Source organism: Mustelus asterias, chromosome 21, assembly GCF_964213995.1.
Source record: "Mustelus asterias chromosome 21, sMusAst1.hap1.1, whole genome shotgun sequence".
Classification (NCBI taxonomy): domain Eukaryota; kingdom Metazoa; phylum Chordata; class Chondrichthyes; order Carcharhiniformes; family Triakidae; genus Mustelus; species Mustelus asterias.
In genome coordinates, this window is record NC_135821.1 from 41,479,045 (window position 1) to 41,505,535 (window position 26,491).

Genomic DNA, 26,491 nt, shown 5'->3' on the forward strand with positions numbered 1-26,491 from the left:
TATGCTTTGTCTGTATAGCGCACAAGAAACAATACTTTTCAATGAATACTAATACATGTGACAATAATAAATCAAATCAAAAGTGCACCATGAATTCAGTGCCATTCACCTGACTTTTACCCATATCCTTACACATTGTTTATATTCTATTAATCATCTAACCCCCTCTTGAATGCCTTAATTGAACCTGCCTCCACCACATTTTTAGGCAGTGCATTCTGGACCCAAACCACTCGTTGTGTAAAGAAGTTTATTCTCAAATCACATCCGCTTCTTTTGCAAATCACTTTAAATCCATGTCCTCTCATTTTTGATCCTTTTACAAGTGGGGACAGTTTCTTCCCATCCACTCTGTCAAGCCCCCTTATGATTTTGAACACTTCTATCAAATCCCCCCTCAGCCTCTTCTCTCCACGGAAAACAATCCCAACTTCTCCAAACTATCCTCACAACAGAAATTACTGATCACTGGAACCATTATTGTGAACCTTTTTCTGTTTTGGTTGGGTTTCAAAAGCTAATACTGTTCTCCTTTAGAATCAAATACTCATGGTCCAATCAATCAACACTTGTTGTTTCTCCTATCATAGATTCTATGGTAGACTTGGAGATGTTTTCTTTCTCTAAGTTATGGATAAAGAGATTATTTGATTTGAGGCCTAATTATAGACAAGAAACTTGTACGGAGTCATGTTGTTTCCCAGAAACAAAGAGTGTTGATTGGACCATGAGTATTTGATTCCAGTTGGCTTGCTTTAGGAGATTCTCAGTAATACAGCTCGATTTCCTATCTACAGAATTACTTCGAAAAGAAAACCATTCAGCTGCATTTTTAGATGCAGTGCTGAAAGAAGAAACAACTATTACAATGGACACTGACATCTTTCTTCTGATTTTAATGCTGATTTCCTCAATTCCTGAGGTTCTGCCCTCTCCATCTCTGTGAGCCCTAAACCTATGACCCCCGAATACCACGCCACAAACTGTACACATTCAATATTTGACTTTTCAAATCAAATTGTGCTTCTCATCAAGAAGCTGTGAGATTTTTGTTTGGTTCGGAAGAATCGACAATGAGACCATCAAAGCAAATTGTAAAGGTTTATTAAGTATAAAATTTAATAAACTGGGCAGTGATTAGCTGCTTTAGAAAGACTTCACTTCCTGTTTGAACCCTGGAAGCAGAGCTAGCAGACATGGAGTGGACTTTGTCTCCTCATTGCTTCTCACAATTCTTGCACCACCAGGAGGCTGTCTTTGGTACTGTTCTTCTTCCCCGCTGGGAGGATCTTGTTTTTAGCCAAACTCTTATCCAGTTAATCCATCCCTTTCTCCATTCATCTTCAACTTTATGGCTGGTCATGTACTGAACATGCCTTTCTTGGCCAAACATGAACAATCCATGTGAGCCTCAAACCACGTACTTGGTTTCATATTTACATCCTTATTCAACCCCCTTAGCTCATGACTTCAAGGTATTTTCTCTCAGAAGGGTGGCAAGGTGACAGAATGGTTAGCACTGCTGCCTCACAGCACCAGGGACCCAGCTTTGATTCCAGCCTTGTGTGACTGTCAGTGTGGAGTTTGCATATTCTCCCTGTGTCTGCATGTGATTCCTCCAGGTGCTCCGGTTTCCTCCCACAATCCAAAGATGTGCAGGTTGGGTGAATTGGCCATGCTAAGTTGCCCCTTAGAGTCCAAGGTTGTGTAGATTAGGTGCATTAGCCATGATAAATGCAGAGGGGTTGCAGAGATAGGGCGGAGTGGCGAGCCTAGATGGGATGCTCTTTCGGAGATAATGGGCAGGATTTTCCGGCTGCGCTCGTCCCAAGTCAGAAAATCCCCTCCAAGATCAGTGGACCTTTGCATGGTCCGTGTCCCACCTGCTACAATTCCCGTGGCAGGCAGGATGGGAAAATTCCACCCTCAGTGCAGACGCAATGGGCTGAATGGCCTATTTTGCACTCTAGGGATTCTATGGTTCTATTTGACTGGAATGAGCATAACATAACATGCAATGGTATGTTCCTGTGGAAGTGGACGTTCCATATAAAAGGATATCCTGAGAAACCTAAGGGTCCATATAAAAGCCTATCTGAATACATAAAAGATGAACACTTTATAAGCTTCACCCATTACACAATATTAGAGCAATTAAAAGGTTTGAACCATAACTTTAATTACAAATCTGCAGACCAAACTACTAATGGAATCATAGAATCCCTACAGTGCAGAAGGAGGCCATTCAGCCCATTGAGTCTACACTGGCAACAATCCCATCCAGGCCCTATCCCCATAGCCTCACATATTTACCCCGCTAATCCCTCTCACCTACGCATCCCGTGACACTAAGGGGCAGTTTAGCATAGGCAATGCACCTAACCCGCACATCTTTGGACTGTGGGAGGAAACTGGAGCACCCAAAGGAAACCCACACAGACTCGGGGAGAATGTGCAAACTCCACACAGTCACCCGAGGCTGGATTTGAACCTGGGTCCCTAGAGCTGTGAGGCAGTAGAGCTGTGAGGCAGCAGTGCTAACCACTGTGCCAGAACAAAGTAATGAATAAGAAAGAATAACAGTGTAATTTGACTGCAGCAAACCTTCCCTTGCAATCTAATGAGTCTAGCAGCCATTTTTTAGTTGCAGTTGTTGTGGAATTGATGGTGAATTGCAATCAAAACTATTATGAATGAAGTTAGTGGCTGTGAAGAAGATTGTGGCTGGTAGGCTTCTAATGGGGGCAACGTCGGAAAATCTGCTTGATGGCATTGTTTAAAGGTGGTAGGGTGTGTAAAGGCTGCTGGAGTTAGAGCAAGCCTGATTACTTGTGTCTCTGAGTTTGATGGTTGCGCCATGCACTGAAGTGTGTGTACTGTAGTTGGTAGTCTTCACTCATGCAGCGTGGAATACGTATCTGCTTTCCCCAAGCTTCTTTGTCGTTAAGCAATGGTGTGTGGCAATTCAAAAGATAATCATTGTGTGAGGAATTTGAGGTATTTCAACAAAAATAGGATAAGTCAAGTATCAAATGGCGGAGCTTTACAGTACACGCAACAGATGATTTGACTCATTGTGCTAGCGTTGACACTCTGCAAAGAGCTTTCTACTTCACTGAAATTCCCTGACTTCCCCCATTCCTTTCGTTCTTTTTTTGAAGCAGTTATCCACTTTACTATTTAAAAAAAAACATTATGGATTCTTCTCCCATCATTTTTTCTGGTTGAGCAGTCCGTGTGTTAACAAACCACCAGATAAAACAATTTCTCTGACTCCTTTGTGCTTTTGGTAATGATCTAAAATTCATACAGTCTAGTCGCTGTCTCGTTGGCCACTTGAGAGATATTTTCTCATGATTTCACCTCATAATTTCCCTTGCAATGCACACACTGCCCTAACCCACTTCTTTGCTTTTGCATACACTTTATCACTGTTGTGTATTCAGCTACTGTGGGTGCAGCCCAAGAACTGACGCCTTCTCAAGGCCAACTAGGGATGGACAATAAATGCTGGCCAGCCAGCGATGCCCATGTCCCATGAATGAATTTTTAAAAAGACTGACCTTTGGGGAACAGATGGTATTTATTCGCAGGTCTCGCTCGCTCCACTCTCTAACTCCTACTGCCCCTCCCAGAGTGGCCCCAGCAAATCTCCAGACCCTCTGCAGTAACAAATACTTATTGAACCCTTTGGAAGCTTATCTGAACAGAATTTAATTGAGAGTTTAACATACTCTGCAGCATTGTAATTAAACCTACTGAGAAATATCATGAAGGGAATAAGGTACAAGTTTTGGGAGGGGGAGGTGGCTCAGGAACCCGATCCTTGAAAGGCTACAGAAAAGTACAACACATCATCCCCTCTCTTCCCCTTCCCCTCCAAGGCATAGAATCATGTAATCCCTACAGTGCAGAAGGAGGCTATTCGGCCCATCGAGTCTGCACCAACCACAATCCCACCCAGCCCCTATCCCCGTAGTCCCATGTATTTACCCTGCTCGTGCCCCTGACACTAAGTGGCAATTTAGCATAGCCAATCAACCTAACTTGCACATTTTGGAGTGTGGGAGGAAACCAGAGCACCCGGAGGAAACCCACACAGACACGGGGAGAACGTGCAAACTCCACACACAGTGACCCAAGCTGGGAATTGAACCCAGGTCCCTGGTGCTGTGAGGCAGCAGTGCTAACCACTGTGTCGCCCTAAGGCAGTGGCGCAGTGGTATTTTTACTGGACTAGTAATCAAAGACCTGGAGCAAGATCTGGGGACCTGGGTTCGAATCCCACCATGGCAGATGGTGAAATTTGAATTCAATAAAAAAAATCTGGAATCAAAGGTCCAATGATGACCAAGCAACCATAGAATCCCTACAGTGCAGAAAGAAGCTATTCGGCCTATCGAGTCGCACTGACCACAATCCCACCCAAGCCTTATTCCCATAACCCCATGTATTTACCCTAGCTAGTCCCTTTGACACTAAGGGGCAATTTAGCATGGTCAATTCACCTAACCCACACATCCTTTGGACTGTGGGAGGAAACCAGAGCACCTGGAGGGAACTCACGCAGACATGGGGAGAGTGTGCAAACTCTGCACAGACAGTGACCCAAGAATCGAATCCGGGTTCCTGGCACTGTGAGGCAGCAATGCTAACCACTGTGCCGCCATGCCGCAACCATTATCGTTAAAAATCCATCTGGTTCACTAATGTCCTTTTGGGAAGGAAATCAGCCGTCCTTGCCTGGCCTGGCCTACATGCGAATCCAGGGCTACAGCATTGCCCTCAAATGCCCTCTGGAATGGAGGGCAGTTAGTTAGGGGTGGGCAGTAAATGCTGGCCCAGCCAGCAACACTCACGTCTCATGAAAATGAATAATAAGAATTCCAAAGGGATCATTTCTTCAGCCAAGCTTCGGTTCACCCTTCCATCAACCCCAACATCCATGAAAGTGGCACTTTCCCATGCAAACGCAGGAAATGCAACACTTAAACTTCCACTTTCTCCCTTACCAACATCGAATCGTTGTTTCAACCAATCCTTCCAAGTGAAACAGTGATTGACTTGTTCTGATTTGAACTTAGTATACGCCACTTGCAGTCTCTTTTATGTAAGAGAGATCAAATGAATATTGGTTGAGGACCTCCATTCAGTCCATTAGTTGGACACTGAGCCAGTGGCTCACCATTTTAAATCTCCATTCCACTTTCCCTCAGCCTCCTACACTGTTCCAATAAAGCTTAACACATGCTTGAGGAATACAGCCTCAGAAGAATGATTTGCATTCATATCGTGCCTTTCGCAATCTCGCCATAAACCACTGCAGCAAATGAAGTATCCTTTGAAGTGTATTCACTGTTGTAATACGGGAAATGTGTCAGTCAATTGGCAACTGCAAGCTGCCATGAATGTTATGTGAAAATGATCAGATATTCTGTTTTACTGATACTGACTGAAGGATAAGTATTGGCTAGGGCCCTAAGGTTAGCTCCCTTGGCCATCTTTGAAATAGTGCTGTCTCTACCTGGCCTACGTGTGACTCCAGAGCCACATCAATGTGGTTGACTCTCCACTGCCCTCTGAAATGGCCTAGCAAATCACTCAGTTGTCATCACCACTTCTCAAGGGCAACTAGGGATGGGCAATGAACGCTGGCCAGTCAGCGATGCCCATGTCCCACGAATGAATAAAGAACAAGTGGCATGGGATGTTTTTGGCCACCTGAGAGAGTAGATGTGGCCTCAGTTTATCATCTCACCTGATAAGACAGCACCTCCAACAACACAGCACTCCTTCAGCAATGGTGTGTCAGCCTAGATTTCTATGCTCAGGTTTCTGAGGTTAGGTGAGTTATAATCTTCCATCCTCTACTTGGAGTTGAACAGCTTTTAGATCTTAATCACCGCTCCTATTTTCTCAGGTTCTGATGTTACCATTGACAACTCTCCTTGCCCCATTACACCAAATTTCGTCTTTATTTAATCACTCCTGCTCTCCATCCTATGATAGGCTTTTGGTCTTGTGTTCTCAATCATCTATTTTTCTGTAGCTTGGTTGCTGCCTACAAACTGTTAGATCTCTAACTTATTTCTGTTGTACCAAAAATGGATTTATTTATGTATTGGGTTAAAACCACTGGTTCATAAGTAAAAGACCAAACAACAGCAATTTGGTGTCTTAAAACAGCCACTTAGATGGCTGAACATTAACATAAATTTCCACAGCAAATTGTAATAGAGCCAGTCTGTCTAGAAGAACCACACAGGGGCATTCAACTTAGAGGGATGTGAATGATCCATTTCCTGATGCACAAATCATCCAGGGGCACTGGCGTATTCAGCTGGGTGTGGAACAAGCCATGTGACCATGTTGGGTAACTGGTCAGTTGGTAAGAGGGGATCATGAGACTAAGGGCAGGATTTTCCAGCCGCACTTGTCTCAAAACTAGAAAATCCCACCTGAGGTCAACAGACCTTTATATGCCCCCGTCCCCCCACCCACTATGATTCCCGTGGCAGGTGGGATGGGAAAATTCCCCCCATGACTCTTTCATGTTGTAAAAAACTACTTTTTTCCACACCAGTAAGAGAACAGAAGAAGAGGCACAAGAGAAACGGAATCCTGAGTGCACACTCTCTCTCTCTCTCTCTCTCTCCATCCAACCTGTAAGTTTGAGCCCTGCCTGATGTTTGATCATTTGCACACTTCAGACAATATTCAGTGAATCAACCCAGCAGCTGCTCATTCCAGAAATAACTTAAAATTGTCTCAATGCAGAATCCAGAAAGCCTATCAGGTCCAGTTCAAAACCATTCAAGTAATTAATCGATAAAATCCTTGTGCAATTGACTCTTTGGCTCTTAATTATTTAACCTGTCCATTCACTTTTTAACTTGGAGCGAATTAAATCTGGAAATCATATGTATGTGTGAGAGAGTTGGCGTGCTTATATTTTTATTTTGATTGGGAGTTAAGTACAATAAATGCAATTCTCTTTTCTTTCAAAATCTCACAAAAGAACTTTCTGTGCATCTTTTCATAGAATCACACAATCATAGAATCCCTACAGTGCAGAAGAAGGCCATTCGGCCCATCGAGTCTGCACCGACCACAATCCCACCCATGCCCTATCCCTGTAACCCCACATATTTACCCTGCTAATCCCCCTGACACGAGGGTCAATTTAGCATGGCCAATTGACCTAACCCGCAAATCTTTGGACTGTGGGAGGAAACTGGGGCGCCCGGAGGAAACCCACGCAGACACGGGGAGAACGTGCAAACTTCACACAGACACTGACCCGAGGCCGGAATTGAACTCAGGTTCCTGGCGCTGTGAGGCAGCAGTGCTGACCACTGTGCCACCGTGTTGCCCATACAGTCTTCATTTTATTATAATTTTACAGTCTTAATTCTCAATTCTGGTTGCCACACTATCAGAAGGAGGCTTTGGAGAGGGTACAGAAAAGATTTACCAGGATGTTGCCTGGTATGGAGGGCATTAGTTATGAGGAGAGGTTGGAGAAACTTGGTTTGTTCTCACTGCAATGACGGAGGTCGAGGGGGGCGACCTGATAGAAGTCTAGAAGATTATGAAGGGCATGGACAGAGTGTATAGTCAGAAGCTTTTTCCCAGGGTGGAAGAGTCAATTACTAGGGGGCACAGGTTTAAGGTGTGAGGGGCAATGTTTAAAGGAGATGTACAAGGCAAGTTTTTTTACACAGAGGGTGCTGGGTGTGTGGAACTCGCTGCTGGGAGAGGTAGTGGAAGCAGATACGATAGTGGCTTTTAAGCGGCGTCTTGGCAAATACATGAATAGGATAGCAATGGAGGGATATGGTCGCCGGAAGAGTAGGGGGTTTTAGTTCAGACGTGCAGGCTTGGAGGGCCGAAGGACCTGTTCTTGTGCTGTAATTTTCTTTGTTCTTTGTTCTTTATTAAAAATATCACCGAATTGGCAAGTCCATTCTTTTTTAAAAACTTTGTTGAGTTCAAACAAAGAGGGGAAAAAGAAGAGAGTTATTTTACTACTTGCCATTAGACAGTAACATTCATCTTGACTTAAAAGATCATAGAGCTGAAACTCTAACTCTGTTTCTCTCGCCACAGATAATGCAGATCTGATAAATGCTTCCAGAATTTGGCTGGCTTTTAGTGTGGCTAGTTTCATTGTAAATTGCTGATGCGTTATCATTTATCCATACAATTAAAGCACTTCCCTTTCCTTCATATTAGAAATTTAAAAACAAGTTAGGGAGATGAAAAACACTAATATATTTCGAAACAATTGAGAGCAAGATAGTGGGCAGAAATCCAGGATGCCCCAATAGTCAGTGCCATTATCGGTTTTTCAGTGAAGAAATGCAAGCTTTACATCTGACTGCAGCTCAAATAATTACGTGTAGAAAATAATGGTGAAAGATTGATTTTCAAAAAGTAGTTTTGGTCCATTACTTCAGTCCAGTGTTGCAAAATGCAATGTTAATTTAAGGTTCAGCTACCAGCAATATATCAATTCCACATTGATACCACACAGTGTTATCAATTAATTCAGCTGTCAGAATGTCACAATTACTTCCTATAAATCATTGAAAGGAGATGTATCCTTAGTTTTGCTGTCCTTGTTCACTCTGATTCTGTGCCAGCATTGAGATAAACTAGGAAGTAGATTTGAAAATAATGATCAGCTCTTTCCAAGGTTCAGGTGGCAAAAAGCTGTCGTGACATTGAGCCGACAAGATCAGGAAGGTTCCACATTTGACTCTTGCTCCCTGTTGCGTCAGCTGCTCTCAGCAGGAGCTAATCAGTTGGCTTCAGGGCTCCAGAACAAAAATAACCAAGGCCATTCATTATCCAGTGACCCCCTACCAAATACTGGACCATCGATGGGATCGACATTCCATGTCCAGGCTAAAATAGTTGGCAGGCACTTGTGCCCTGGGATCTCATTTGCAGAATGACCACTTGGGAATGATAAGCCCATATTTCAGCATGATTCAGGGCCTTCAGGACAAAAGGGTTTTACATAGAATCCTTACTGTGCAGAAGGAGGTCATTTGGCCTTTCGAGTCTGCACCGACAACAATCCCACCCAGGCCCTATCCCCATAACCCCACATATTGCCCCCGACACTAAGGGGCAATTTAGCATGGCCAATCAACCTAACCCACACACTTTGGAGTGTGGGAGGAAACTGGAGCTCCCAGAGGAAATCCACGCAGACACAGGGAGAATGTGTAGACTCACCCGAGTGGACAGTCACCCGAGGCTGGAATTGAACCCGGGTCCCTGGCGCTGTGAGCCTCCGTGTCAACCTTAAAATAGATTTCCTAACTACTATCATAGGATTTGAACCTAAACTTCTAGATTATTAGTCCAGACCTTTGGATTACTCGTCCAGCCATATAACCACTCTGCCACCATCCCACTTAGAATATGATATGATTTTTAAAATTAATTCATGGGACATGGACATCTCTGGCTGGCCAGCATTTATTGCCCATTCCTAGTTGCCCTTGGAGGGCAGCTGAGAGTCAATCACATTGCTGTGGCTCTGGTGTCGCATGTAAACCAGACCAGATAAGGATGGCAGATTTTCTTCCCTAAAGGACATTAGTGAACCAGATGGGGTTTTCCAACAATCGACAATTGTTTCATGGTCATCAGTAGCTCCCAGTGGTGGGATTTGAACCCTGGTCCCCAGAACATTAGCTGAGTTTCTGAATTAATAGTCCAGTGATAATACCACTAGGCCATCGCCTCCCTGATGACGATATGATAGCAACACAAGCAGAAGCTGAAAGGGATTTAACACCCTCCCTGTTTTCCCACCTATCCTGGAGACAATGAAGGAAGGTAGTTCTGTGTTGATTAAACCATTGATGACTCATATGGAGGAACCGAAAGACACAAAAGTGAATGTTTAACAGCATTAAAGTGTACATGCTGGTAATTTAGTTCTTCACTCGAGCTAATCCTTTTCCTTTTTTTTCTAAACAGTTGCCACCAAAGTCCAATTGGTTGGTAGAATATGGCGGTGATGTAGTGATTAAAGAATGTGACGATCTAAAAATGAGATTGAATGTCAAGTTGTTCCACAAAGAAGACTTTTCCCCGATTTCCATTGATTGTTTTATAATGCAGCGCATTGTAGATGGAGCAATAGTGCGGAAGAAACAGCCTTGCTGTAGTTTCAGGGAGATTTCAAGTCATTGGGCAAGACTTTCCATCCTCCCAGCTGTGTGTTTCCCGCCGGCGGGATGTGGCGTGTTGTTTGCTCACGGCGGGATTCTCAGGTCCCGCCGCTGTCAATGGGAATTTCTATTGATGCCACCCCGTGCTGGCGGGAAACCCGGGGTGGGGGTGCGCCGCAGGTGAGACTGGAGAATCCCGCCAGCGTGAACGGTTGAAGAATTCCGGCCAACGTTTGGGGAAATGGCAGTAAGCCGTGTGCTATTTGACAATTCACTGATGTAAACTCGGCAAATAAATTAATTATCTGAGGTAGCTCTCAATTTATCACTGCACTTTAAGATGCAAAAGAATTCTGCTATTTTCATAATTTACTCATTTAAATTTCATTAATCATTTTTTTCAGAAGCTATTTATTAAATTTTTTAAATTAAGAGTTTTTTAAATAATTGATCAATCCATGTCTAATTAATCTTTTGCGTTCCAGCACTGAGGCATTAATCCAGTGCCTCAACCATTCCAATGAATCTTTGTGTTACCATCGCCATGTACTGCAGATGTATGTGCAGCTGTCTTCTCAACTGCACATTCTCTTAGTTGAGAACCTGCAGTCTAGACATATTGTGAATTCCCTTGTGCTCTTGTTCAGAATGCTGTTCTTTGAATTGGAGGGATGCTGCTTCAATTGCATGTCCATTACAAGGCACTTGTGGGACTGTGGAAAAATTGAAAAGAGTTGCCTGGAATATCCATTTTTGACCAAATTGCTGGCAACCAAAGTCAGAATTCTCCGGTCTCATTCCGGAGAGATGCTCTTTCACCTCTGCCAGCGAGAATAGAGATGTTGGCGCTCAGCCAAATCTCCATTCACAGCAGCGAGAATCCCAGCCATGGACGAGGTCGGAGAATTCTGCCTTTAGTTTGAGAGTGCCTTCAACAACAACAACAACTTGTATTTATGGGGGGATGGTGGCACAGTGGTATTGTTACTGGACGAGTAATCCAGAGACCCAGGATAGTGCTCTGGGGACCTGGGTTCAAATCCCACCACAGCAGATGGTGAAATTTGAATGCATTAAAAATCTGGAATTAAGAATCTACTGATGACCATGCCATGGTTTTAAAAACCCTTTTGGTTCACTCGTGTCCTTTAGGGAAGGAAATCTGCTGTCCTTATCCGGTCTGGCCTATATGTGACTCCAGAGCCACAGCGATGTGGTTGCCTCTGAAATGAAGGGTAGTTAGGGACGATAAATGTTGGCCCAGCCAGCAATGTCCTCATCCCCTGAATTAATTTATGAAAAAGTGTTTTTATAGCAGAAACATAACTTAAAGTGCTTCATAGAAACATAATTGACAATAGTTGACACTGAGCCATTAGGAGAGTTGATCAAAAGATATGCTTTAAGAAGCATTTTCAAAGTACCAAGGAGGTAGGGAGATTTAGGGAAGAAACTTCAGAGCTTGGGGCCTACTGGTGAAGGAAATAGATGATGCACAAGTGGCCAGAATTTGGAAAAACATGGTGACGTTCTTGGGAGGGTTGTAGGACTGAAAGAGGTTACAGAGATGGGGAGGGATAAGGACAAGGAGGGATTTGAAAATATGGATGAGAGCTTTAATTCTGAGGCATCAGTGGACTAGGAGCCAATGTGAGCCAGTGAACAATATCAACACCTCAAAATGGCCTCGAATTGCTTGATCAGAGGTCATTATTCTGGAGCATGGGAGGAGGGTGGTTTATATGCAGATAGTTCTTGCTTCAAATAGGAGCCACACCGACACTCTCCAAATCCATTGGATTTAAAATCCTGTTCATTTAAAATTCTAAACAAACGCCGGGATTCTCTGGCCTCCCCACAGTGCGTTTCTCAGTGGAGGGAAATAGCGTTCCATTGGACGGTGGATCTTCTGGTCCTGTTGCTGTCAATCGGATGTCCCATTGATTCCACCCCATGCTGCCAGGAAACACGCAGTGGGGGTTGTCGTCAGCGTGATGACACCCCCCCCCCCCCCCCCCCCCCCCCGCCCTTGCTGGCATGGAGAGGCCAAAGGTCATGCCCAATAGCTAAGGTCAAAGGACAATGTTCTAAAGCTTTACATCATTGAGGCCTACCATTTTTGAGGTTAAGTTGGCAATAGAATAGACCTGATTGCCACTATAAAGTGAAGGATCATAGTTCACCCTGAGACATGACTTTGAATGCCTTTACATCATGATACCAATCTAGAATGTAGCCCTGCTGAGTCTAGATCGGTTTTTGTGGAGAGTTGGAACAGACACTTAATCAACAGGACACATTGTCAGTCACTATATAAGGCATGACCATTCATTAAGGACTGAAATAGCCTAGTTTTTGTACCTGTGCCGTGCTGCCAGGGGAAAATATGGCAATTTGTAACAAGAGACCTGTGGTAGTGGAAGCAGAGGCAGTAAATGAAGAGTATCGAAAGTAAGCACTGTGCAGCATATGGAAGAATCAGTGATGGGACTATGCTATTAGAGATGATGATTATAGCGGATGTTGTACTCTGAGCAGGGCGATCATCATTGACAGTCATAAGCAGATTATTTCAACCTTATTGTTGTTATCCATGCAAATCTGATGAAAAGGTTATGATGAACACTGATCAAACACTTACTGTAATCCTCTATTAACTCTGTTTCTGCCGTGCTTCACTCGTATCAACCAAGGGATGGAAACTATGGATTTTCATTGGCTGAAAAAATATAGAAGGGCATCAGGATTATCACACTGCTAGCAGTGTTTTTTTTTAACCCAAACTGTGTGTACATGACTGTACAGACAAAGTAATACAAATATCAAGAAGTTCCCTACGAATCTGTTTCTGGCAGCCGTACATGCAGTGTTGTTCCTCTCTTGGAAAAATAAATCACAGAAGCATGCCTTGGAGTGGGGAATTTACTTTAGGAGAGAAGTTACCTTGATGGAGGAATGACTATATTGCTGAAAACGCATTTGAACAGTTGAACGTGACATGAAAAGTATTTTCCAAGTGGTGACCAGATGATCAGTAATGGTTCTCTGTTGTAGTTGAGGATGGATTGCCACAATGGTTCCAATGAGAGTACATTACTATCCCTTTGGAAATAATGGCAAGTAGCAGAATACGTGGTATGAAGGAGCTTACCTGTTATTGTATATGAAGAGGTAAGTGATCATAATCAAATGAGTGAAACTCTTGGAAACCCAAAGAGGACTTTCTTCCATTTCATTACTGCTGCCAAAATATGATTCTGAAACTTTTCAGGGGAAAATATTTTGCTTGTTGAGGCCAATTAGCAAATGATATCGGCCTTGTTCTCGAGGCAGGACGTCTGGGCTGTAGACAAATGACAAAGCTGGGCACCACTCTTTTGTTTTATTCATACGTGAGACATGGGTGTCGCTGGCTGGCCAGCATTTATTGATGTGGAGATGCTGGTGTTGGACTGGGGTAAGCACAGTGAGAAGTCTCACAACACCAGGTTAAAGTCCAACAGGTTTATTTGGCACTAGCTTTCGGAGTCTCAGGCTCCTTCAGCAGGTGAGTAAACACTGATGTTTACTCACATTTATTGCCCATCCTTAGTTGCCCTTGAGAAGGTGGTGGTGAGCCACCTTCTTGAATCGCTGCAGTCCATGTGCCATGGGTTGACCCACAATGCCGTTAAGGAGGGAATTCCAGGATTTTGACCCAGCGACAGCAAAGGAATGGTGATATGTTTCCAAGTCAGGATGGTGAGTGGCTTGGAGGGGAACTTGCAGGTGGTGATGTTCCCATGTATTTGCTGCCTTTATCCTTCTAGATGGAAGTGGTTGTGGGTTTGGAAGGTGCTGTCTAAGGATCTTTGGTGTATTGCTGCAGTGCATCTTGTAGATAGTACACACTGTTGCTCCTGAGCATCGGTGGTGGAGGGAATGGATGTTTCTAGATGTGGTGCCAATCAAGCAAGCTGCTTTGCCCTGGATGTTGTTGAAGTTCTTGAGTGTTGTTGGAGCTGCCCCAATCCAGGCAAGTGGGGAGTATTCCATCACACTCTTGACTCAACTCTTCAACTGATGCATGGCAAAGTGGGCGTGTTACTTCAGCCTTGTCAGTGGACAGTCATGCAATTTGCTTCTGAGGAACCTGGTTCTATGTTCTATGAAGTGTATAGTTGTCATTGCTAATAGATTGGAATATCCCTAGATAGATTGGAATATCCCTAGATAGATTGGAATATCCCTAGGGCTAGGGGTTTGGATGGAGAGGAGTTTGTTAGGTGTGTCCAGGAGAGTTTCCTGACACAGTATGTGGATAAGCCTACTAGAGGAGAGGCTGTACTTGATCTGGTGCTGGCTAATGAACCTGGACAGGTGGAGGATCTCTCGGTGGGTGAGCATCTTGGGGATAGCGATCATAATTCTATCTCCTTCACGATAGCATTGGAAAGAGATAGGATCAGGCAGGCTAGGAAAGTGTTTCTCTGGAGTAAAGGGAAATACAGTGTCACCAGGGAGGAAATTAGACGGGCAAATTGGAAGGAGGCATTCTTGGGGAAAAGTACCGAAGGAAAGTGGAGGATTTTCAAGGGATGTTTGTCTGGAGCTCTGCATGACAACGTTCCGATGAGACAGGGGGGTGTTGGTAGGGTACGGGAACCGTGGTGCACGAAGGTTGTGATGAACCTGGTGAATAAGAAAAGAGAGGCGTACAGAAGGTTCAGAGAGCTAGGAGGTGTTAAGGATTTAGAGGAGTATACGGGATGTAGGAAGGAGCTTAAGAAGGAAATTAGGAGAGCGAGAAGGGGTCATGAGAAGGCCTTGGCGGGTAAGATTAAGGAGAATCCCAAGGCTTTCTACAAATATGTCAAGAGTAAAAGGATGAGATGTGAAGGCATAGGACCCTTAAAAGGTGAAGGGGGAAAAGTTTGTGCGGAACCGTTAGAAATGGCGGAGCTGCTTAATGAATACTTTACCTCGGTATTCACGGTGGAAAGGGATCTGGGTGGTTGTACTGCTGGTTTGCGGTGGACAGAAAGGATCGAGCATGTGGACATAAAGAAAGAGGATGTGTTGGAACTATTGAATGGCATCAAAGTTGGTAAGTCACCGGGACCGGATGGGATGTACCCCAGGTTACTGTGGGAGGCGAGGGAGGAGATTGCGGAGCCTTTGGCGATGATCTTTGCATCGTCGATGGAGATGGGAGAGGTTCCGGAGGATTGGAGGATTGCAGATGTGGTCCCTATATTCAAGAAAGGGAACAGGGACAGCCCGGGAAATTACCGACCGGTGAGTCTAACCTCAGTGGTTGGTAAGTTGATGGAGAGGATCCTGAGAGACAGGATTTATGATCATCTAGAGAAGTTTAGTATGATCAAAAGTAGTCAGCACGGCTTTGTCAAGGGCAGGTCGTGCCTTACGAGCCTGGTTGAGTTCTTTGAAAATGTGACCAAACACATTGACGAAGGAAGAGCGGTGGATGTGGTCTATATGGACTTCAGCAAGGCGTTCGATAAGGTCCCCCATGCAAGACTTCTTGAGAAAGTGAGAGGGCATGGGATCCAAGGGGCTGTTGCCTTGTGGATCCAGAACTGGCTTGCCTGCAGAAGGCAGAGAGTGGCTGTGGAGGGGTCTTTCTCTGCGTGGAGGTCAGTGACCAGTGGAGTGCCCCAGGGATCTGTTCTGGGACCCTTGCTGTTTGTCATTTTCATAAATGACCTGGATGAGGAAGTGGAGGGATGGGTTGGTAAGTTTGCTGACGACACCAAGGTAGGTGGTGTTGTGGATAGTTTGGAGGGATGTCAGAAGTTGCAGCGAGACATAGATAGAATGCAAGACTGGGCGGAGAAGTGGCAGATGGACTTCAACCCGGATAAGTGTGTGGTGATCCATTTTGGCAGATCCAATGGGATGAAGCAGCAGTATAATATGAAGGGTACCATTCTTAGCAGTGTAGAGGATCAGAAGGACCTTGGGGTCCGGGTCCATAGGACTCTTAAATCGGCCTCGCAGGTGGAGGATGCGGTCAAGAAGGCGTACTGGCCTTCATTAATCGAGGGATTGAGTTTAGGAGTCGGGAGATAATGCTGCAGCTTTATAGGACCCTGGTTAGACCCCACTTGGAGTACTGCGCGCAGTTCTGGTCACCTCATTACAGGAAAGATGTTGAAGCCATTGAAAGGGTGCAGAGGAGATTTACAAGGATGTTGCCTGGATTGGGGGGCATGCCTTATGAGGATAGGTTGAGGGAGCTTGGTCTCTTCTCCCTGGAGAGACGAAGGATGAGAGGTGACCTGATAGAGGTTTACAAGATGTTGAGAGGTCTGGATAGGGTAGACTCTCAGAGGCTATTTCCAAGGGCTGAAATGGTTGCTACGAGAGGACACAGGTTTAAGGTGCTGGGGGGTAGGTACAGAGGAGATGTCAGGGGTAAGTTTTTCACTCAGAGGGTGGTGGGTGAGTGGAATCGGCTGACGTCGGTGGTGGTGGAGGCAAACTCGTTGGGGTCTTTTAAGAGACTTCTGGATGAGTACATGGGATTTAATGGGATTGAGGGCTATAGATAGGCCTAGAGGTGGGGATGTGATCGGCGCAACTTGTGGGCCGAAGGGCCTGTTTGTGCTGTGGCTTTCTATGTTCTATGTTCTATCTCCAATTAACTATGAATATTGTCCTCTGTCAAACTGTGGTATATGTATTTAATGTATGTTTGAGGTGCATACTGCTCCTTTAGGAGTGTGGGTCAGGTGACCCCAAGGGGATCAGCTCCTCCCAGTGCAGGACCCGGTTGTACAGTCTTAGATCTGACTGTGAAACGGTGCATACCTCAAATACAGAGCTCCCCAGTGTTCAAGTTACCAAGCCTGCCCCGTGGTTCCTTAGGCACCATAAATCAATAGGTGCATACATAATACAAACAGCTGTTCCCTCTTCATTTATTTGATCTATGACAGGCTGAGGTTAACTTGGTGCATTTGATGGTTACTTGGAAGGAAACATTTAAGCAAAAACAGCCATCAAACACAGAAAAAGAGTCAATCTCATGGTACGTGTTCTTCACAGGTCTGCTCCTAAGTGGTGAGGTCATCACATAACCAGTGGAGCAGAGGTAGCAAAGATCATCCTCCTCTTATTTGCCCATGAAATGAAGTTTGGAGAAGTAAATGAGGATTCTGGGGTAAGAATGGATGCAACACCACAGCCTCTCAGCATCTACCCTGTCTCCAAGACCTCTGAGAATTTGATACCCTCCATAGGGATCATCTCTCTTCTGAAGTCCAGAGACTATAAACTCATTCTATTCAATCTCACCTCCTAGGACAGTCTCCTCACTCAGGAATCATTGAAGTGAACATTTGTTGCAGCTGCATCTAAGGCAAGTATATTCTTCCTTAGGTAAGGAGATCAAAACTGCACGCAACATTTCAGGTAGAGTACCACAAGTGTGACAGGAAAGAGGGAGGAAGAACATTGGAACAGGAGTAGTCATTTACCCCCTTCACCTTCTTCAACCATTGATTGAGATTTTACACACATGACATTGTTACTCTAAGATGCATTGGTTACCTATTAAACTGAGTACTTTATTTTTTTAAAGTCAGGTATAGTTTCATGGAATTGGGAGCAATATGTTAGTCTGAATTAAGGATTGGTTAACTAACAGAAGACAAAGAATGAGAATAAATGGGTCATTTTGGGTTGGAAGCTTGTAACTGCTAGGCTACCTCTGGGATCAGTGTCGGTGCCTCAGCATTGACTTTATGAGCAGGATTTTACGGCCTTAAGTGAGACTGGAAATTCCCGTCCGAGGTCAATGGACATTTGCATTGTCCGCTCCTCACCCGCTCCAATTCCGTGCCGTGCGGGGTGGTAGAATTGCGGCCTATATTTAAAAATCCAGATTTTTTTATAAAGCAGTGGGAGCTTTCAGCCAAAAGAATCTTTGCCTCCTGCTGACATTTGACTTTCAAGATTGTTTGGAGAACCCACTTTTTACAAGGCATTCATTTCTAGGTGTTTAGTGAAAGCTCATTTTCTCATATGCTCCAGAGAAGTCGACAATGACCTGAAGCTCAGTTTCTGAGTGAGTGCACACACAAGCATCATCTGCACGCTGAAGCTCAATGGCTGAAGCTGGAGTGGTTTCACTTTTGGATTAAAGGCACTGTACAGTTTCCCATCTGTTTTGTAGATCATAGAATCCCTACAGTGCAGAAGGAGGCCATTTGGCGGATCGATTCTGCACCGACCACAAATCCCACCCAGGCCCTGTTCCCGTAACCCCACACATTTACCCTGTTAACCCCCTAACACCAGGGTCAATTTAGCGTGGCCAATCGACCCAACATACACACCTTTGGAGTGTGGGAGGAAAACGGAGCACACGGAGGAAACCCACATGGACACAGTGAAAATGTGCAAATCCAACACAGACAATGACCCGAGGCCAGAATTGAACCCGGGTCCCTGGCGCTGTGAGGCAGCAGTGCTAACCACTGTGCCACCAGATCAGTGGTTCCCAACCTTTTCAGTAACACTGCATACTTCAGTGAGACAAACAATTCCACGGCAATTCTAATTTTTCTCAGCTGAATCGATTGCTCAGAAACGTCATTGTTACTTACATTTACTTTGATTACAGTCAGTAGCTGCGCAAACTGAAAGGTGGAATTGTTTTTAAATGAGCAGCATTTATCTGGTTATGCATCAGTGGTGGTCCTTTACTCTCTCCTTTCAAACATCACTGAACCTGTAATGTTAATGATGATACTGAAAAAAATTCAAGTTCCGTTTCTGCAGGGGCTGAGGGTGTTATGACCCAGGCCAAAAACTCCAAGGTGTTTAGTTAGCTTCAATCTTAAGCTTCGAGCTTTGCATTTGGCATGGATGAGCATAAAATGGTTCACTCCAGGTATGATTCAGTTGACCCACTAGGAAGCTTTTATCCAACAAATTATATTTAAGAACACAGTTAACATATAGGAATAAAAATTAGCATAACTTTTACCACTTACAAGAATCAACCATGATAATATAAACCTTTCTACGATGTTCCAAGTTAAACAACACCCCACAAATGTACACCCCTTCCTAGACTTGGCACAAAAAAAACTAGTATGCTCATGTGATGCTGGACTTTGCAGCTTTATAACACCTGTGGTGAGTTGGTCCTTTGAAATGTAGGTTTAAAACTCTGAGGCTTTCCCAGTCCTGGAATTTTCAGCACCCCTCTAGAGGGAGAGAGAGGCTAATTTTACCATCCTGCCCGCCACAGGAATCGGAACGGGTGAGGGGCGGACCATGGAAAAGTCTGTCGACCTTGGGTGGAATTTTCCGGTTTCGGGGAGGGCAAGGCCAGAAAATCATGCCCAGAGACACTGCTTGCCTCCACCAGCTTCTAGCTAGCAACTTGCAGACAGCAGAATTTCCAACTCCAGAGAGAGAAACAAGAAACACTGCCTTCTGTCTCAAATCTGTCTCAAATCCAAACAGCTTCACAGCAAAATGAAACTAAAGCCTTGGACTTTCCTGTGGAAAAGAGCTATCATCCAGGCATCACCTGACCTGTCAATCATCTCCAAATCAAGCTCCAATCAGCAATTCCAAGGGATTATTAAAACCCCAGAACACTACATTAGACCAGATTAACATATACATGTTATCCATTAATATTGCTTCAGTAACAATCAGAGGTCAATGCATCCAGACAGTTGGCTGCCAATTAAAACCTTGCAAAGGAACGGCTTGAACGACCTGCAAAGAAACATGATCAAAATATATCTCTTAAAGGCACAGTATCATCACAATCTCCAAAACCTGGATAGAAAACGCGATTGACTTAATTTCAGAAGTTCACCTCCAGAGAGACAAGAGATAATCAGATTGTGACACAGAGGTTCAGTTAGCTGAGCGGAACCAAGACCTTCTTAGACTCCAATAAAAGTTTTGCACCTTGCCCTTTCTAACCTGACTGTAAGTTTAAAAGTGAGAGGCGCCGTCCCCTCCTGCTGTCCCAAAGTGTTGAATTTGGAAGATCTGGAAAGTCCCGCCCTTTGAGTTGCACTTTAACCATTTGGAAGTTGGATGCGGGGGAGGGCGGGGGGGAGGTGAATTTGAGTTATTCTGTTGCTTTTATTTAATGTCTCTGCCTGTCAGTCTCGCAGGTGTCCATGGCTGGCTTCCAAGCGAGGCCTTGCAGCTGCTCTCCTTCCAATCCCCATTTGCCCATCCTCTGCCACTGGTACTGCACTCACTAAAACATTCCGGCAGCAAGCCGTGGCATTCTTGTAAACTTCTCACGGCACACTGGTGTGCCACGGCAAAGCGGTTGGAAACCACTGATGTAGATTTTCACCAAGCCAATGGGAGACAATTTTCTCCAGGAATATGCGTCCAGTCTAACAAGAAAGGATGCGCTGTTGGACCTGGTTCTTGAAAATGAAGTAGGCAAAGTAGATCAGGTGTCAGTGGGGGAGCATTTAGGAAACAGTGATCATATAAGATTTAGGATGATGATAGAAAAGGAAAATAGTCAATCCAGTGTAGGAATAATCAACTGCAGGAGATGAGACATCAATAGGCCAATTGGGCCAGTTAAACTGACGGAAAAGACTGTAGCTGCACAATGGGCTACCTTCAAAAAAGAAATGGCACGGACACTGTGGATGGGATTTTATAGTAGGATGGGACCAGGTAGATTAGGAATTAGATATAGGAATTAACTCAACATCAGATAGATGTTTTATAGCATTAACATTTTTAATATGTTGCTTTAAAGCGATAGTTTTAAAAGTTTAAAATAAAAGCAATGGAATTATTACATTTAATAAGAAAGAATGTTGAATATATTTAATTCGAGGCCTTGCGTACAAATAAATTCAAACTAAGGTGAAAGATTTAGCAGCATAGTAAAACAGGCTAAGACAAACAATGGACTTCTTGATTAAGAAACTTCACATTGAAACATGAAGTGATAAGCTGGGATGAAAGCCAGCCAGGTCGAAATTAGGCATGAGGAAGAACCAATTTGAATGAAAGAAAAAGATAGGACTAACAGCGATAATGCCTCAAACCATATAGCAACATGAAGCCATCCTTAATGAGGCATAAATTCAATCAGTAAGAATGGACAAATAGCAAATCTGTATTTAAAGGTGTCAAACTATAATTGATTGAAGGACATGTCATTGTTAGATTGACAGAACAGTGAATGAATGAAATTGCTTTTAATTGAGGGCTGGGCTGTATAATTTGATAACAATAAGTATAACCATTCTGCATTTGGCATGAAATCTGAATGACTCATAGCTCATTTGCTGTGTAGATTAAATCAGAGGTCTCACTTTCGGCTGAAAGAGTTTTGTCTTGTCTTAATTGTATGTCTGTATTTTCTGAATATTTTAAATTTGTAATATTTTTGAGTCCAACATTTCAATGTTTTAATAAGAACTAGTTTAACTGAAGAATTTCATTGAATTGAATAAAGTTTTTTGCCTTTGTTAAATGAAATGTTTAATGAAAAGATTTAAGGCCCGATTATACTATTGTGTTGCGCCCGTATTCGGGTGCGAAAACTTGGTAAAATCGGGTATGAGGCGAGTAGTGTGATCCGCACCCGCCTCCGCACCAGTTCCCCCTTTACCAAGGCCCGAAAATGGCCGCGATCGAGACTGTGCCTGAAATGGGCACGACGGCCATTTAATGTATTTGCATGCATTTAAGTTGACTTAATGGGCTGCACACCCAACTTTACCGGCACTTCCCCCTTTACCACAGCGTTCACCCATCCAGAATCAGTGAGAAACAGACATGCTCCATAGAAGTCCGATTCAGGTGCTCCAGTTAGTAGTACTGCTTGAGATCAGTGGGGGGGGAAGGAGGGTCCGCTGCCACTCAACCTGAGATCAGAGGATGGGAAGGGGGGTTAGCTTCCACTCTTCCTGAGACTGGTGGGAGGTAAGGAGGGAGAGGCCTGCGATTGGTCTGGGTGGTGGGGGGATGGGCGGGGTAAGTGGGTCAGTAATGTTGTGAGGGTGGGGTAATGTCTGTGGGGGCCAGGGGAAGGCATTATCTGGCACGGGAGGGATGTGGCAGGGGAGCAGCATTCTATCATTTTTTTCTGCGCATGTGCAGTTGGAGCCACCGATTGGAGCTGCAGGGTTTCAGGTGCATTAAGCCCCGCCCACAGGCTTGCGCAGTGCGATTTGGAATTGCTGATATTTTTTCAGGCAGAGTGCGAATGGGGGCGCCTGAGAACGGGTCTAAAATTCGGATCTGAAACACTCCCAGTTTCAAGTCCGCCCAGCACTCAGAATCAAAATGGTAAAATAAGGCCCTCAGTCTTTAAATTAATCAGGCCACCTAGAAAAATTCCCACAACGGATACATTCAGGTATTTTCCTTTCAAAGGGAAAGATGGGGCTAACAAATCCGGACCTCCCTCGATGGGAAAAGGGAGATCGAAATTAAGATAAGGAAGAATGTGCTTATAACAGATGTCAGGTAGAAAATACAGTTAAGCACCAAGAGGAATATAGAAGGTTCTGAGAGGAGGTGAAAAAGCACTAAAGAGAAGTGAGAAGATATCATGAGGTATTATTTGCGGAAGGATATATTGGCCTTGGAGGAAGTGCAGAGAAGGTTCACCAGGTTGATACCAGAGATGAGGGGTGTTGATTATGAGGAGAGACTGAGCAGATTGGGTTTGTACTCGTTGGAATTTAGAAGGCTGAGGGGGGATCTTATAGAGACCTATAAGATAATGAAGGGGCTGGATAGGGTAGAGAGGGAGAGATTCTTTCCACTTAGAAAGGAAGCTAGAACTAGAGGGCACAGCCTCAAAATAAAGGGGGGTCAGTTTAGGACAGAGTTGAGGAGGAACTTCTTCTCTCAGAGGGTGGTGAATCTCTGGAATTCTCTGCCCACTGAAGTGGTGGAGGCTACCTCGTTGAATATGTTTAAATCACGGATAGATGGATTCCTGATCGGTAAGGGAATTAGGGGTTATAGGGATCAGGCGGGTAAGTGGAACTGATCCACTTCAGATCAGCCATGATCTTATTGAATGGCGGGGCAGGCTCGAGGGGCTAGATGGCCTACTCCTGCTCCTATTTCTTATGTTCTTATGAGAAAATATATTCTCTCCCCACAGATGCTGTCAATATGCTGAGATTTTTCAGCATTTTCCATTTTAGTTTAACATCAGTGGTGGGTAAAGTTCCAGAAATAATTATTCTGGATAGAATCAGTAGTCAGATGGAAAAATGTGGGTTGATTAGGAAGATCCATTATGCATTTCTAAAGGAGAAATTGTGTTCAACAAACCTGCTGGAGTTTTTTGAAGAGGGAGCAGAAAGGATCGATGAGGGTACCACTATTGCTGTGGTGTACTTTAACTCTCAAAAGGCATTGGATACAGTGCCACCCAACAGCTTGAGAGAAAAGTTCCAGCTCACAGAATAAAAGGGACAGTAGCATCGTCGATAAAATAAATTGGATGAATAATAGGAAGCAAAGAGTAACAGCCAATGGATGTATTTCAGGCTGGAGGAAGGTTTGTAATGATGTTCTCCAGGAGTCAGTATTAACACTTGCTTTTACCAATATATGTTAACAATATAGATCACGGTGTTCAGGGGACAATTTCAAAGTTTGCGGATGATACAAAACTGGGAAGTATTGTAATTGTGAGGAGGACATTGTAGAACGTCAAAAGGACATAGGCAAGTGGTGGAGTGGAGTGATGTGGCAGATGAAGTTCAATGCAAAGAAGTGTGAAGCAATGCATTTTAGTAGGAAGAACATGGACAGGCAATATAAAATGATGGGTAAGATTCTTACGGGGTGCAGGAGCAGAGGGACTTAGGTGTATGTGCATAGATCCTTGAATGTGGCAGAACAGGTGGAGAGAGCTTTTAATAAAGCATATTATTAGCTTTTATTAACAGGGGGTTGGAGTTTAAGAGCCGTGGGGTTATGCTGCAACTGTACAGGACCTTGGTGAGACCACATTTGGAACATTGTGTGCAGTTCTGGTCACCTCACTATAAGAAGGATGTGGAAGCGCTGGAAAGAGTGCAGAGGAGATTTACCAGGATGCTGCCTGGTTTGGAGGGTAGGTCTTATGAGGAAAGGTTGAGGGAGCTAGGGCTGTTCTCTCTGGAGCGGAGGAGGCTGGGGGAGACTTAATAGAGGTTTATAAAAGGATGAAGGGGATAGATAGAGTGAACGTTCAAAGACTATTTCCTCGGGTAGATGGAGCTATTACAAGGGGGCATAACTAGGGTTCATGGTGGGAGATATAGGAAGGATATCAGAGGTAGGTTCTTTACGCAGAGAGTGGTTGGGGTGTGGAATGGACTGCCTGCAGTGATAGTGGAGTCAGACACTTTAGGAACATTTAAGCGGTTATTGGATAGGCACATGGAGCACACCAGGATGATAGGGAGTATTAGTATTATAGCTTGATCTTGGTTTCAGATAAAGCTCGGCACAACATCATGGGCCAAAGGGCCTGTTCTGTGCTGTACTGTTCTATGTTCTATATAGTATTCTGGCTTTTATTAATAGGGGCACAGAGTACAAGATCAAGGAGATTTGCTGAACTTATACAAGACACTAGTTAGACCTCAGCTGAGTTATTGGCCCATATCCTTTGGCCTGAATGGTGGCTTAAGTCAATTATATCCCTCACATGTGCATTGTGACATCACGGAAGTCCCAGCGCACACACATGTGCATTGAAAGAGCGCCAATTTTGAACCTCTCCTCAAGGTTCTGAAAGCTGCCAGTATTGAATCGTTGAGTTGCAACTGTGCCAAAACCTCCGTCACTTGCGCCATTATTAGGTGAGTTTTTGCCCTTATTTATTTGCACTTTTATTTTTTTAAAGTTTTATTTATTAGTGGCACAAGTAGGCTTGTATTAACACTGCAATGAAGTTACTGTGAAAATCCCCTAGTCGCCACACTCCGGCGCCTGTTCGGGTGCACAGAGGGGGAATTTAGCATGGCCGATGCACCTAACCAGCACGTCTTTCAGAGGAAACCGGAGCACCCGAAGGGAACCCATGCAGACACAGAGAAAACTCCTCACAGACAGTGACCTAAGCATTGAACCCTGGTCCCTAGTGCTGTGAGGCAGCAGTGCTAACCACTGTGCCACCGTGCTGCCCTAGCTGTAGCGAGTAGAGGGAGCAGACATTCTTTGGGTGAGCTTTTTTGTCCATGCTTCAAAAAGTTGTTTAAGGTATATGTGAAACACAGAAAGTAGAAGAAAGATTTTTTTTACAACTTTGTCATGACAACTAATTCTAATAAAAAAATTGTTCATATATAACAAAGTGGATGTTAATGTCTGGAATAATTTTTAGCATTTGGATTTTGCAATATATTTAAAGCCGTGTTTAACCCTATTTTCAGGGTCTCCCTGATGCAACATTGATCCTTGGCTAGTTCAAATGCTTCGAGAGAGAATGTATCCCTTAAGATGACGTATGCAAGTCTCCTGTAAGCTGATGTGAACTATCTGTCTGACAGGTATTACAGAATCCAGTGCAGATGGAAAATCTGGAGTCATGTTCCACCACCACTGGAACATTAAGCTGTTGGCTTGATTCTTAACTGAAGTTCTTTTTCAGGCATTGATGTAGATGTGGAAGAGTCAGGCTACATTTAAAATCCAAACCCTTCCCTGCCCCCTTTTCCCCCTCCCTCCCTCTCTTCCCCCCGCTCCCTCCCTCTCTCCTTCCCACTTCTGCCCTCTCCCTCCCTCTCCCCTTCCCACTTCCTCCCTCCCCTTTCTTTCCTTGCCCCTCCTCATATCCCTCCCTTAATTCGTTGTTTAACATAACAGTTCTGTTGTCACTAATGTATAAAAATATTTTATTGACTGTTGTTAGATAAATATAGAAACTTGAAAAGGTGAGGCAATTAAACATGGCAGTGCAACTGCAGAAGTAAAATGTTTAGTTAAATGTTAACATAGTATCAAAGTTTTGTATTTATAACATTATTCTTGTTAATAAATATTTTCCATTAAACCACAAAATTCTACAAATGCTTTATTGAAACAAAACATTTAAATACAAAATTATGCAAATGTTTTATAGAAACATAAAGAACAGTTAAATATGAGACATATAAATGAAGTAAGCAAGGCAGGAGAATACTAGTGATAAAGACATTTGGCTGGTATTTTATGACCTTGCTCGGGCGAGGCTCGTAAAATCCTGCCCGAGGCCAACGGAGAATTCCATTCTGCAAGCGTTGCCCGACCCGATTCCAGGGCAGGCGTGTCGGTAAAATTCCAGC